We start from the raw sequence: 12,993 nt of genomic DNA on the forward strand, positions 1-12,993 counted from the left end.
TTTTGTTTCTATGCACACACATATACACACAGACATACACATACACATACACACACACACACACACACACACACACACACACACACACACACACACCAGTCTCATTTGATGAAAGCCTGGTCTTTATAGTGTGACTTATTGAGTGATTGGTTTTATATAAAAATAAGCAATGTGGTGTTATTTTCTAAACTATGACTGAAAAACTTAAATGAGTCAAGGGAAAATAATCCTTTCAGCATGTATTCTTTTGACAGTGTTTGAGGTGGATGGATTTGTTAAGACGAGAAATCTGTGTAGATCATGTTTGAACAAGCCAACAAATACCATAGCATGATGCTGGCATCTAGCAAGGCTTTTGTTTTGCAGAGGAACAGGACAGATCATCAGCTATGGTTTGGATGTGGAATCTTCCCTATCGGCTCATACATTTGAATACTTTGTCCTTGGCTTAGGCTGCTACATGGGAAGTCATGGGATATATGCTTGCTTGAAGAAGATGGGCAGAAATTAAACTTAGAGAGTTTACAACCTGAACACTCTTCAGGAACTTCAAGGTAGAAAAACATGACAAAGGAGAGTTGCATATTCAAGATACCATTCCTAATCTCTTTTGAGAGATTATACCTCATCAGAATGTAAGCCAGGATACATCTTTTCATCCTGAGACAACTTAATCATCAACTTGAAAAATTTAGAATCTTCTGGGAAGAGACTGTCAATGTAGATTTGCCTATATCAAACTACCATCAGAACATGTTTGTGTGAAATTTAATTTAGAAGAGGTGAGACGGTCCAGTCTGAATTTGGTTAGTACAATAGTTTTGTGGTTAGTACCATTTATTTTGAATTGTGTAAAATGTGCTGTGTACCACCATAAATAGGACTAGTTACTTCAAGTTCCTGCCTCATTTATCATGATTATAGACAATGAACTGGAATCTTGCACAAAAATAAACCGATTACTTTTGCCAGAATGTTTTACTATTACAGCAGATATTAACTGGAACAATTTCTCTGTCTCTTTCTGTTGGTGTTTGGTTTTGTTTTATTCATAACAATGATAATTGTAATGAGTACAACATCACATAGTGAGAAACACTAAGTTTGACAGAGAGAGCTCCCTTAATAACAAGCCACACCCACAAGTCTATTAGCTACTAAACCAAGAATAGATTATTGCATTCATGTTAGCAGGACCTTCTATGTCCCAAAAGCTATCAAAATTGCTTATCAACAAGTGCTCAACACATATAGTTCTGGGTAAGCATTAAATCATAACAACAAAGGACAATTTAGCATTCCCATAAAATGAAAAATGTGGTCTATGTTATTCAGAAAGTGGAGATCATCTGCAGGTGGTTTTGATTGCATCATGGATGTATTAATATTACCAGAGCTGGAGAGATGGTGAAGAGGTTAATAGAGTTTGCTGCTCTTCCAGAGGACTGAATCTGGTTACAAACTCCCACATCAAGATAGACACAACTACCTGGAACTCCAGTTTCATGGAATCTGATAACTCTTATTCTTCACGGTCACCTACACACACTTGATATGTACCTACACAGACAAACAGACACACACACACACACACACACACACACACACACACACACACACACACTGTGCAAACAAAACTTATATCGAAATGTTGCAAAGAATCCAAAGTAATATTTTTAGTAATACATTTTGTTATTTTGTATGAATATGTAAATTCAGCATGACTAAGTGATTGTTAGATATTGTACATTTTTCATTTATGGAACTCTTCAGCATGTAGGGCAGAATTATTTTTCTATTTCTTTGTATGACCAAGATGAAGTGTATTTTGACCATGGAGAAGGGAAAGCTTGGCACTCTGTGGGAGCCTTTCTCACTGGCCTGGTCCTTCTGTTTTCTCACCTTTACTTTGTTGCCTTTCTTCTCTGGGTCATAATTGCTCAGTTCACTTACTCTAGTGACAGGTGAAAGCACCTTGGATCTCTGTTCTCTTTCTTCTGTTGTGTTTGCTACCACCCGAATCTCTAGGAAGGGTGTTGCAAAAGTTTAATTAGCTTAAATTACAAGAGAAAACCTTTCTGCAAATGTTTGGGGCTTCAGCTTCATACTTAATTTATCGATATGACTCAACAAACTCACTTCATGACACAAATATATGTAACAGTTGAAATTGAAAAATTGCTGCTAATATCATTAGCAAGACTATCATCAGCAACACAAAACAAGATCATTTCCCCAGATGCTTTTATGCTGCATATAAAATAAGCCCTAGAGTACAATGCTAAGCTAATGCTACTTCAGTATTCATGAAAACGAAGCTGTCTGAAAAGAGAGCAATTGCTCTGGTAACATCAAGAAAATCTTTTTAACTTTTGCATGATCACACAAAATTGCATGTATGTCTATTCTAGAGAGGGCATATCCATACGTGTGTGGGCACTAACACATACAGAAACACAGATATGCATACATATGCATGGATAACTACATATACACATACAAGAACACACATAAACATGAGCTTGAAAAGCAAAGAACAATATTCATTGTATCTGTTGAATGAAGAAACCCATTATGTCAATTAATGAATATATTCATTCCAGCAAAGAAACAAATATTTTGAATATCTTATCATATCATAAAATTTAATATTTAAAATTTTCAAATAGTTTAAAACAAAATCATTTTATTTCAACTATAATAAAATAATAAAAATGTATTTTAAATGCCTCTATACTGCTGCACTTATATTTTCAATGTGCTCAAGTGTAATGATACATTATTATTACATGTCTACTAATATATTAACATGACTACATTTCTGAGGAAATATTAAAGACTATAACTAGTTGTGTGGAGGATATTTAAAACATTGTATTTGTAAAAGGATTATTTTTCATGTGTTCTCCCCAATGGACTTCAACAATTCTCATTTGGACAAACTCGTTATTTTTCCAAGTTCTCTTGAAAACATCTGACCTTGATTTACCAGAAGCCTTGTAAACATAAACAAAATAAAAAAAATCAACATTGCCATTTTGGCTATGGTCACCTACTTGACTCTAGGAGCTTTCCTCATCCCAGGTCTCTGGGACTTCCTAGAGATTCTCCCACCCTACCTCCCAACCTAGGCAGCTGCAGATTTCCATTCATTCCCCTGTTCCTCTGGTCTTTCCCATGGGCAAGCACCAATCCCTGATACTATTAATGATACTCTGTTATGCTCTCAGAGACAGGAGCCTAACATAATTGTACCCTGAGAGACTCTATCCAGCAGCTGACCAAAAGAGATGCAGAGACCCACAACCAATCTTCGATGGAGGTCAGGAACTCTTAAGAAATGTTGCGGGGGGTGGGAGGGAGGATTGAAAGCCATGAAAGGTGTAGGAACTCAACAGGAAGACCAAGAGTCAACTAACCTTGACCTCTGGGAACTGTAATAGACTGAGCCACCAACCAATGAGTATTCATGGGCTGGATGTGGACCAAGCCCTCTGCCATGTATCTAGCAGACATGTAACTCAGTCCTCATGTGGATTCCCTAACAACTGAAGCAGGGGCTGTCTCTAAAGCTGTTGGCTGACTGTGAAATCTCTTACTGAAGAGGGGTGCTTTGTCTGGACTCAGTGGAAAAAGATACCCCTAAGCCTGTGGAGACCCCTCTGTAGGGGGACAACAGGAGCTACCAACTCAGAGAAGAATTAAGTGGGTAGGAGAGGGACTCTGTGAACAGGGCACTGAGAGTGGGCTGCATTTGCGATGTAAATAGAGTAAAAATAAGTAAATAAATAAATAAATAAAACATTGACATGGGCCCCCTCTTGAAGTACTTACTGTATCTCATGTTGGTTATACAACTATTATTTTACCAAAGGTCTCCATGGTGAAGGAGTTTTCGGTATTGTGACACACATACCAGGTTGTGCCCTTGGGAGTATACACTAACCTTATGTGACTGACAATTAAATGTTGTGATTACCCACAAGGCTTCCCAAAAGGATAAATTTATACAGATATCCCAAACTCAAATTAAAAATACCTATCTACCCTGCGTTTCTACTTCATCTAGAGTTTTCATCATCATCTGGGTTATCTTAGTGTTTCCTGGCATTTAGAAACTTAATAACAGAAAGAAATTCACTTTAACCTGGCCTACAATTATCCGGTAAGATCTCTGTTGACCTCTCATGCAAAATTACAATAAATGAAACTTGAGCAGCATTCCTTATTTATAGATTGATCTCGCCTGCATCAATTTAGTTTCTGAGTTCTCATGTGTTATGTTTGTAACGGTTTTTATGCTTGGTTCTTGTGGAAATCAGGCTGAAGCCTATCATCCCCTGGTCTAACTATTTCAGCAGCTCTCTTCAGCACTTAGTATCTCTTAAAACAGGTAGGTTGTATCTTTTGTGCTGACATTGTCTTCTAAATACCTAGTGTAGCTTTTAAATCAAACGTGTATTAAAATGGATTATTTTTGTACTATTCAAAACAGGGGTCATCCCTCCCTCCATTTCTATCTGCCATGTTTTTTTCACCTCCTTACTGCAGAACTGTGATGTAGTAAAACAGGGCATTCAGGAAATTGAACAAAAATGGATACATTATATTTTGAATGTACTGTGTTCTAGTACACTCTTCCCATGTAGCCATCAACCCATTATCCTAAGCCCCTATTTTCGTGTGTCCATTAGTCCATTGTTCTGCTCTTTTTATTAGTCCGTTTTTCTAATCTTTTTATTCATGTGTGTCCATTAGCCCAGTGATCTAATCTTTTTATTCACTTGTACTCCTTATCTTATTATTCTAGTCTACTTACTCATGTTGAGCCACCATCTCATCCATTCTACTCTATTGATTCAGGATAACACTTGAACCATTGTCTCCTCTGTGGATTCTCCCTCTACTCTTATGTAATGGGAACTACCTTCTTATCATTCTTACTCTAAAAGTTGCTGTAGCAATTTCCATTCTAAGAAAATCTCTCCTTCCACATGCATAAATACCATCTAAGTAGTTGATTTACTCCTTGTAGTCTGTGGTGTGAAGACTATGTCGGTTGGATAATGATATGTCTCATTCTTCAGTCATCATTATGAGTCCCCAATACGTTGACTTTGTTCTAAACTTCTACTCCCAGAATTTAAACTTAGATCTTGAGACCTGCATGTCAAGATTAAAAAAAAATTCAAAATATTATTAACAATTTTGAAAAACTTTGATTACCTTCCAATTGATTACATACTTATACATTTCCCCCATAATACTTATCTCTAACATAATTATTTAATTCTGAAGATTTCCATAAAGGCTTCATTTACAGAATCTGATGTTAAGTTTTATGTTTTTGTAGTGTCTTTGCATTTCATTTGTGTATATGTTTTTCCAGTGTTCTTTTATATCCTCTGTTATAGTGTTTGATTAATAAATTAATCCTCTTAAGTCATACTTAATTTGAATATTTACAGCTATTAATTTCATTGATACTTTTATCTTATGGCATCTTTTTTAGAAAGCCCTGGCAATGAGGATTGAAACAACTGAAAAGGGATATAGTGGATCAATTTTTAAATTAGCATCTATTAAACTGACCCATATTTTAGTAGATAAGAAGACTAACTATTATAAGTGTATAGAAGTACACAAAACTGAATAGGTTTTCTAAATGTTGATATGTGATTCTTAGAATATTATAAACAATAAATTAATAAAATGAAAAATGAATTTTAAATGAAAATGATGAGAATATTATACAATTTTTCTAAAAGATGTGTAATCAATGTTGTTCATCAAGTAATGAATAAGGCAAAATATTTACTATGCAGTCAACAGCAACATAGAGTGTGACTAAGCACATGGCCAAAAGAGGACTATATAAGTATATTTCATAAATACATGAAGTATAAAAAAGAGCAAAATGATTTTTCATGACATTTTATGGTAACTTAATTTATCTTTTATTTTAGCAATAATTCAATCACTCATTTAATTTTAAATATTAAAGAAAAACAGTGTCTAGATAAGAAAAAATCAAACTTTTAGGAGACTGCTTCTTTTCTTCATGTTATTTCCTTTCTATATTACTGACTTTCCACTGATGAAGTGCAGGCCTTTTTCTAAATAAGACCACATGTTTGTGGAGCACCCATGCTGTAATCCTGTACCACAGGTAATAACAACATTCATCAAAGTGTTTGTCTACTAAGAAGCCATATGTGCCTTCTCTCTACTTGACATAAATAGGAGGAGAACAGAAAATTAAAAGTATGAATTCAATGATCATGAGGCAGACAAAATATTAATCTGCCTCCAGCTGGGTTAGTGTAACCACTAAGTCTTACTTTGAAGTGAGCAAAGATCCTATCCTGGGGGGAAAAGAAGCACATGAATGGACGTTTTGAAAGCCTCTCATCTTTTGTGGAGTATTTATTTCTTAAATTACCCATTCTTCCTAGAATTAGAATTTAAAGACTTCCAAGTAAGCTTTGAAATGGATATGCCCTTGAAGTTGCCCCTCTCCAGAGGAGTTTACTTCTTTGCTCCAGTGTTTTGGGACTGGATAAACAACTTCTCGCAATCTCTCCAGTATGTCTAGAGGAGTTTATATTTATTAGTTAAAATGTTTTCATGTGAAAACTCATACTATTATTTACTTGGGAATTTTAAAGGGATGACAATCCCAAAATGTTGCCAAATTTATATATATGTAAAATTCAGTAAATCAGTAACTACTGAATTAACTTAAAATAATTGAGCACTAAAAGTGACTATTGTAGTTTGCACTTAACTTTTTGGAAAAAGGCAAAGGTAATGCTTTTCGTGTTTTCTTGTTGTCTTTCAACTATAATTTGTTAGGAAATTATTTGAGGTGATCTCATTTTTTGTAAATAAATAAAGAATTTTAAATAAAGAAGGATATTTTTTTCTGTCAAGTTATTATAAACATATAAAGTGGATAGATGCCCATAATTAAATCATCCTCCTATTAGTTTTTAATATTATTTTGCATATTTCCTGCCTTACTGCAAAGTATTATGACACACAAACATTTTATAATTGGAGTTAAATCAACTAATTGCACCATCAAATTCAATGGATGCATTTCCTAGTAATTAGACCTTGAAAGTTCTTGCAAAGTCTATAAAATATTCATTTGAATTTCCATCAAATATTGGCAAAGTCCTTTTATTTAAATGATACTACTATTTTAAAAGGCGGAGTTGCAGCCAGGGAGCTGCCATAGGGTGCTCTGTTGGGCAACATTGAGATTTGCAGAACTGAGCAAAATGTGCATTGGAGCAAAGTCAACAGAAATGATTCTCATATATATTCAATATGATCTACATACAGACATAGATAATCAAGCTAGCATGCATATGCATAAAAATATGAATGTAAATGTTAAATTAACATAGAAATGTTAATGAAAGAGATATGGGTAATTATTAGTCCATTTTGAAGAATTAAAGGGAAAACTTTTAAAATGTAAAATGTTTAAGTTATGTAGGTTCCTAGCGCTATCTGTAAGTATGTCCAGCTGCCTGGGGACACCAAAGACATTAAGTCTTTCTGGAGCTGAAATTACAGATTGTTGCATGTTGCCCAATTTGTGTTCTGGCAACTAAACTCTCGCCCTCTGAAAAAGCATCCTCATAAGGGGCCTACAGCCACCTTTAACTCCAGGACCAGGAAATGAGATTCCTTCTCTTGTCCACAACAAAGACCTGCACACACAAGTGGAACACATTCACTCACTGATTTAAATAATTAACTGAATGAATCTTTAAAATTAATATGGCTTCCATGCTTTATAAGATGTGTGTACATGTGTGTGTGTTTGTGTGTGTGATTCATTCTTATTTCCTCTACTTTTTTCATTAAAATCTTACTCTGAGAGGCTAACCTTAGAGTAAAAAAGAAGCTAAAATGTAAAATGCTTTTAGTCTCTATTCATAATTTGCCATTTGGACTTACTACTCTGTAGATTAATTTCAATAGCTTTTATAACTGTCTGTTTTGATGTAAACTCACCCACAGAGTAATACTTGCTGAGTCTTTGCACCTCTGGATTTTGAGCAGTTCCTACAAGTTCTTAACTCATTTTTGTATTAACCACTTGATACATTCACAATAATAAAGCAGCGCTGTGGGGAAAATGAGAATATTGCAATTTCTTGGAGGACATAAGCATCATACCTGGAGAAGAGGCATCTTTTTTAAAAAATAATCTTATTCGCTTACATTTCAAATGATATCCCCCTTCCCAGTTACCCCTGCATAAATCCTCCCATCCCATCCCTCCTTCTCTCCCTTTTGGCCTCTACAAGGGTGCTTCTCCAAAATCTCATCAACCCACCCGCTCCTGCCTCACCTCTCTGCATACCCCTACTCTGAGGCATTAAGCCTCCACAGGACCAAGATCCTCCCCTCACATTGATATTAGATAAGGCAATCTTCTTGATGCCTACATATGCATCTGGAACCATGGCTCTGTCCATGTCTACTCTTTTGTTAGTGGTTTAGTCACTAGGAGCTCTGGCTAGTCCAGTTAGTTGATATTGTTCTTCCTATGGGGTTCCGATCCCCTTCAACTCCTTCAGTCCTTCTCCTAGTTCTTCCATTGGGATCCCCAGGGTCAGTCCGATGGTTGACAGTAACTGCATCTGTATTGGTCAGGTAGAACCCTGAGAAGAAGCATCTTAATCTTTCTTCCTTTATCTCTTTCAAGGATTCCTGCATGAACTCTGCTTCCATGATGTTTAAGGTTCTTCTCGCCTCAGGGTTTATGCAATGATACCAGATGGCCCTTTACTTCTGAAACCTGGAGGCAAGCTGTTTCTTTCTTATTCCAAGAGTTTATGTCTGGACTTTTGTTACCGTGGCAGAAAATACTATGACTACCCATATAAAATGTGATTTACCCTTCAGCATAAAAGATTTCAAACTTATGTCATATGTTCCAAACAATTGTATCCCTAGAAAATGATAAAAAAAATAAATTTGGTAATAGTTTTTAAACGTAAGTACAATAACATTTTGCCGTTGCTCTTTGTTATCCACCATAACTACATGTAAGAACTCTACTACTAAACAAGTATACAAGGTAATTGCTTGGCATAGGGGAATTAATCTCAAAACAGGTAGCATTCCTCTTGCCTACTGGCTAGTTTTCATATGGTCTGAAGGTGCTCTGTACATTTTTGGAATAGAAAAGAATTCAATGTAGTTATCCAGCACTAGGTAACACATGTTACACGACTCACTTGTGTGGCAAGGTATATATTCTAGTGTTAATAGTGGAATGCCTTTTATATACAACCAAATCTTTTTCTGTTTATTTTTGAGGCCTGCTCCACAGAAAGGAATTGCATGTAATAATGCAATCCAGCTCAAAAGCCCATGGCTGGACAGGCAATAGATGTTTCAGGGGGAATCTGTTATTTTTACTTCTTTCAAGTCAGCATCCAATCAATTGCCTTCTAAACATCACTGTGTATGCACATATACTTTGGGGGCTGTCAGTTCAGGTCACCTCTGGGAAAATACTACTAATGTTCATAATTAGATTATTTTAATATATACGTTAAATTTTCCTCCAATATCATACAAAGTCTGTAAGATCTATGCTAACACATTTAATTGAAGAAAAAGGAAGAGAGGAAATCAGAAGGGATCGAGGGAGATTGGAGAAGATGGGAATTGAAGTGAGAGAGGGGAGATTAAATAAATGAAACAACGTTATAAAATTTGATGATTAAAAATAATTTCTCAGCCATCAGTCGTCCAGCCAGTTATTTGCTTCATCTCTTCCTTGTGAAAACAGGGTCTCTTCTAAAATTTCAAATTCCTAGGGTAACCTCTAATATCCTTTTAAAGTTGCTATTCATTTGTAAGTTTCAAACATGTGGTGTAACAGACAGTATGGATTGTGCTGTTGGATGACTTCAGTGATAGAAGAAAAGAACAGAAGGAAGGAAGGAGGGAAGGAGGGAAGGAAGAATCTTAATCTCAATAATAGAGTCAGAAGGAAAGAATAACACTTCCGTTCTTGTGGAAAAAGAATTTAGGCTTCTTTTCAAACATTCTACCATTACAAACATTATTGATATACTTGATTATTAGATTATTATTTTATGTAAATTTAATAAATAAAATATATCAGTAGTACTCAAGAAAATGTTCATAATATAATTAACACAATAAAATATTTAATAGAAAATCTCAACTATTCTTACATATAATCGTTCACAATTTCTACATGGGTTATAATTGGCTCAGTGTAATCAGCCCATTTATAAAGACAAATACTTAATTGCAATCACAGTCATGAAGAGATAGGTTTCTGACTTAGCTGTATTTAGCATCTAGATAAGCATTACTTTACCCACACTGATCATTAAGAATGTTCATTGATCACTTTTAAATATTGTTCTAATAAGCAATAATATTAATCTTTACTTAAATCTTTAATCTTTAAATTATCTAAATTATTTACTAAGGTTGGAAAGTTTTGACATTGAAGAGTTTAACTAAATACTTAAAATGGCTCTACTGAATGAAATAAATTATTATAGAAGGGTGAAAGTTTTCAAAGAAGTTGATGCCATTGTACTGAATAAAATTATTGGGCAAAATAGCTTCTGCTTTGAAAACCGTTTCTAAGAAGTTAGGCTATAAGGGTCAGCATTTTTTACTCTTCGCTTCTTATAATCTTTCCAGTTGAACACATGGACTCAATACAGAATTAAATCAAATATCATATGCAATAATTCTGATATACCTCAAAATTTCCTCTTTATTTTTTAGGCCTCAGATTAAATAGCTCCAAATGCAGATTTCCATTTGAAAATTCTAATTTCCCTAAATTGCTTTTATAATACATTAAAAACTTTAGGATAAATGTCTTTAACTATAGTTTTTGCCATTAGTCAACCCATCTTTAAAAAATACAAAGTCTATGAAGTTTGCTTTATATGTGTAATTATGACTAATTCAGCACTCACTAATGAACACTTCAGGATTTTTTAAGTGTATGGTGTAAGCATGGCTAAGCATCAAGGGACAATTTTGTAGGTAACAATAGTTAAAGGTCAAAACTAAAGCAGATTTTCTTACTTTCATTATATATATATATTATATATTTGCTATAGTGGAGAATATATATTTGAATAATATTTATGTTTCTCATTAAAGTGCTGAGGTTTAAAATTAGTGAAACACATAAGGAAAATAGAAAAAAGTAAATAAGTTGTTCTTTAATAAAGGCATGTCAAGTAACATGGAAAATTGTTTAACAATTTTACCCTATTACATCTGTGTGTTTGGTGTGCTGTACTTATTAATAGAAGATATTAATAATTTATCAACTTCCATATGCAAATTTGAAAAATAAAACTTTAAAACGATGTTAGTTTGTGTTTCGCAGATCATAAGAAGCAACTATTTCCTTATAAAATGACAAATAAATCCATAAATGTGATTCCTCAGCTCGATTTCCAAGTTGAGCCTCTGTTTTCCAAGTCCTTCCACACACATACAAATACACACAAAAGCCTCTCTTTTCTTTAGACCTTGTAAATATCAGCTCCCAGGAGTACAGAGTAAAATACAATCTATTGAAATACCAGACTCAGAGAGCTAACTAGAAAAGTTGCGTGGAATTTGTTGCTCAAACAAATGGACATACCAACATAAATATCAAGCAAACAATCAAATACTCCTGGCATACAGCCAGTAAACGAATACATGAACTTCTTTTGTTGAAAATGACAGATTCCTTAACTGAACAAATAAGTTATTCTAGGAGGCTTATGGGTTAGCTACAAGAATAGGCGTAGGTTAAGCAATTTATCTAAATTGTTTCTAACCTAGCTCCAGAGGCCAGCCAAGTTGAAGACTCAATGTGAGTCGCTTAGAAAATTATACTGGCATATCAAAAGGTTTGGGAAGGAAAGAGCAAGTGTAGACACTCCAGTGTGTCATGATAGTACGACAAAAAAAAAAAAAGAAATTGCAAATTCAAACAATAAAAAGAATATTTAAAAGCAAACACTCACATTTATGGTCTTGGACCCTGAACCAATGGAAAACAGTGATCTCATACTGTGTTTTGTTAATGGTATGACTTAGATTCTTGTGAATTCTTCTCTTCAAAAGTAAGTATTTTTGCAATGAAAAATTACAATGATTTTTCTTCAGATAGTTACAGTGTGCCTATTGTTGCTGAAATCCATATCTACTTTTGAAATATACTATTAAGCATATTATTACTTCAAATAGAGACCTACATAAAACATGCTTAAATATTTAAATTTATTTTTCTAAATTTAGGTTACCAACCCACTTGCTGTCCAGATATTGTTCTTTACCTGTATATTAAAAACATATTGTTCAGTGTGTATTGTATTAATTAGTATCATAGAGTAACAAAACAAGAGGAATAAAAAGCAAGTATAAGAGTAAACTTACGACTTTTCACATATTTAGAGACTGGAGATATTAATAATATTTATCAGCAGTCTGTACATTTGGGGAAATTATGGTCTTTAAAGTTAAAGAACCACACAGGTCAGAGCAATAGGAAGCAGTGATAGAGGCCCCATTTAGGTCAAAAAGTCTGCAAGCCTCCTGGAACTTACTAATGAGAACCCATGTTGCAAATATGAATAATCTATTTTCCAACATTGTGGAGACATTGAACATGCACACCTGCCAAAACAGAGATGACTCTACATTCATGGGTGTTTCTCACCATTACTATTACCCACGTAACATCCCCAGTCCAATATATGGTGGTTTCCACAACCATGGCAGCGACCATCCCCTCCCCAGTTCAGCTACCCATATACCAATTGTCCTGCAAAGCACACTAAAATACATAGCCAAAATGTACTGTATTGATTTTGCCATTTCTTCCATCTAGTCAAGTTAATAAAGAATAGAAAGTATCACTCTCATTGATCCTGGGTGTATCCTGACTTAGATGTCAATGTA

Source organism: Rattus norvegicus, chromosome 2 (assembly GCF_021556685.1).
Source record: "Rattus norvegicus strain SHRSP/BbbUtx chromosome 2, alternate assembly SHRSP_T2T, whole genome shotgun sequence".
Classification (NCBI taxonomy): Eukaryota; Metazoa; Chordata; class Mammalia; order Rodentia; family Muridae; genus Rattus; species Rattus norvegicus.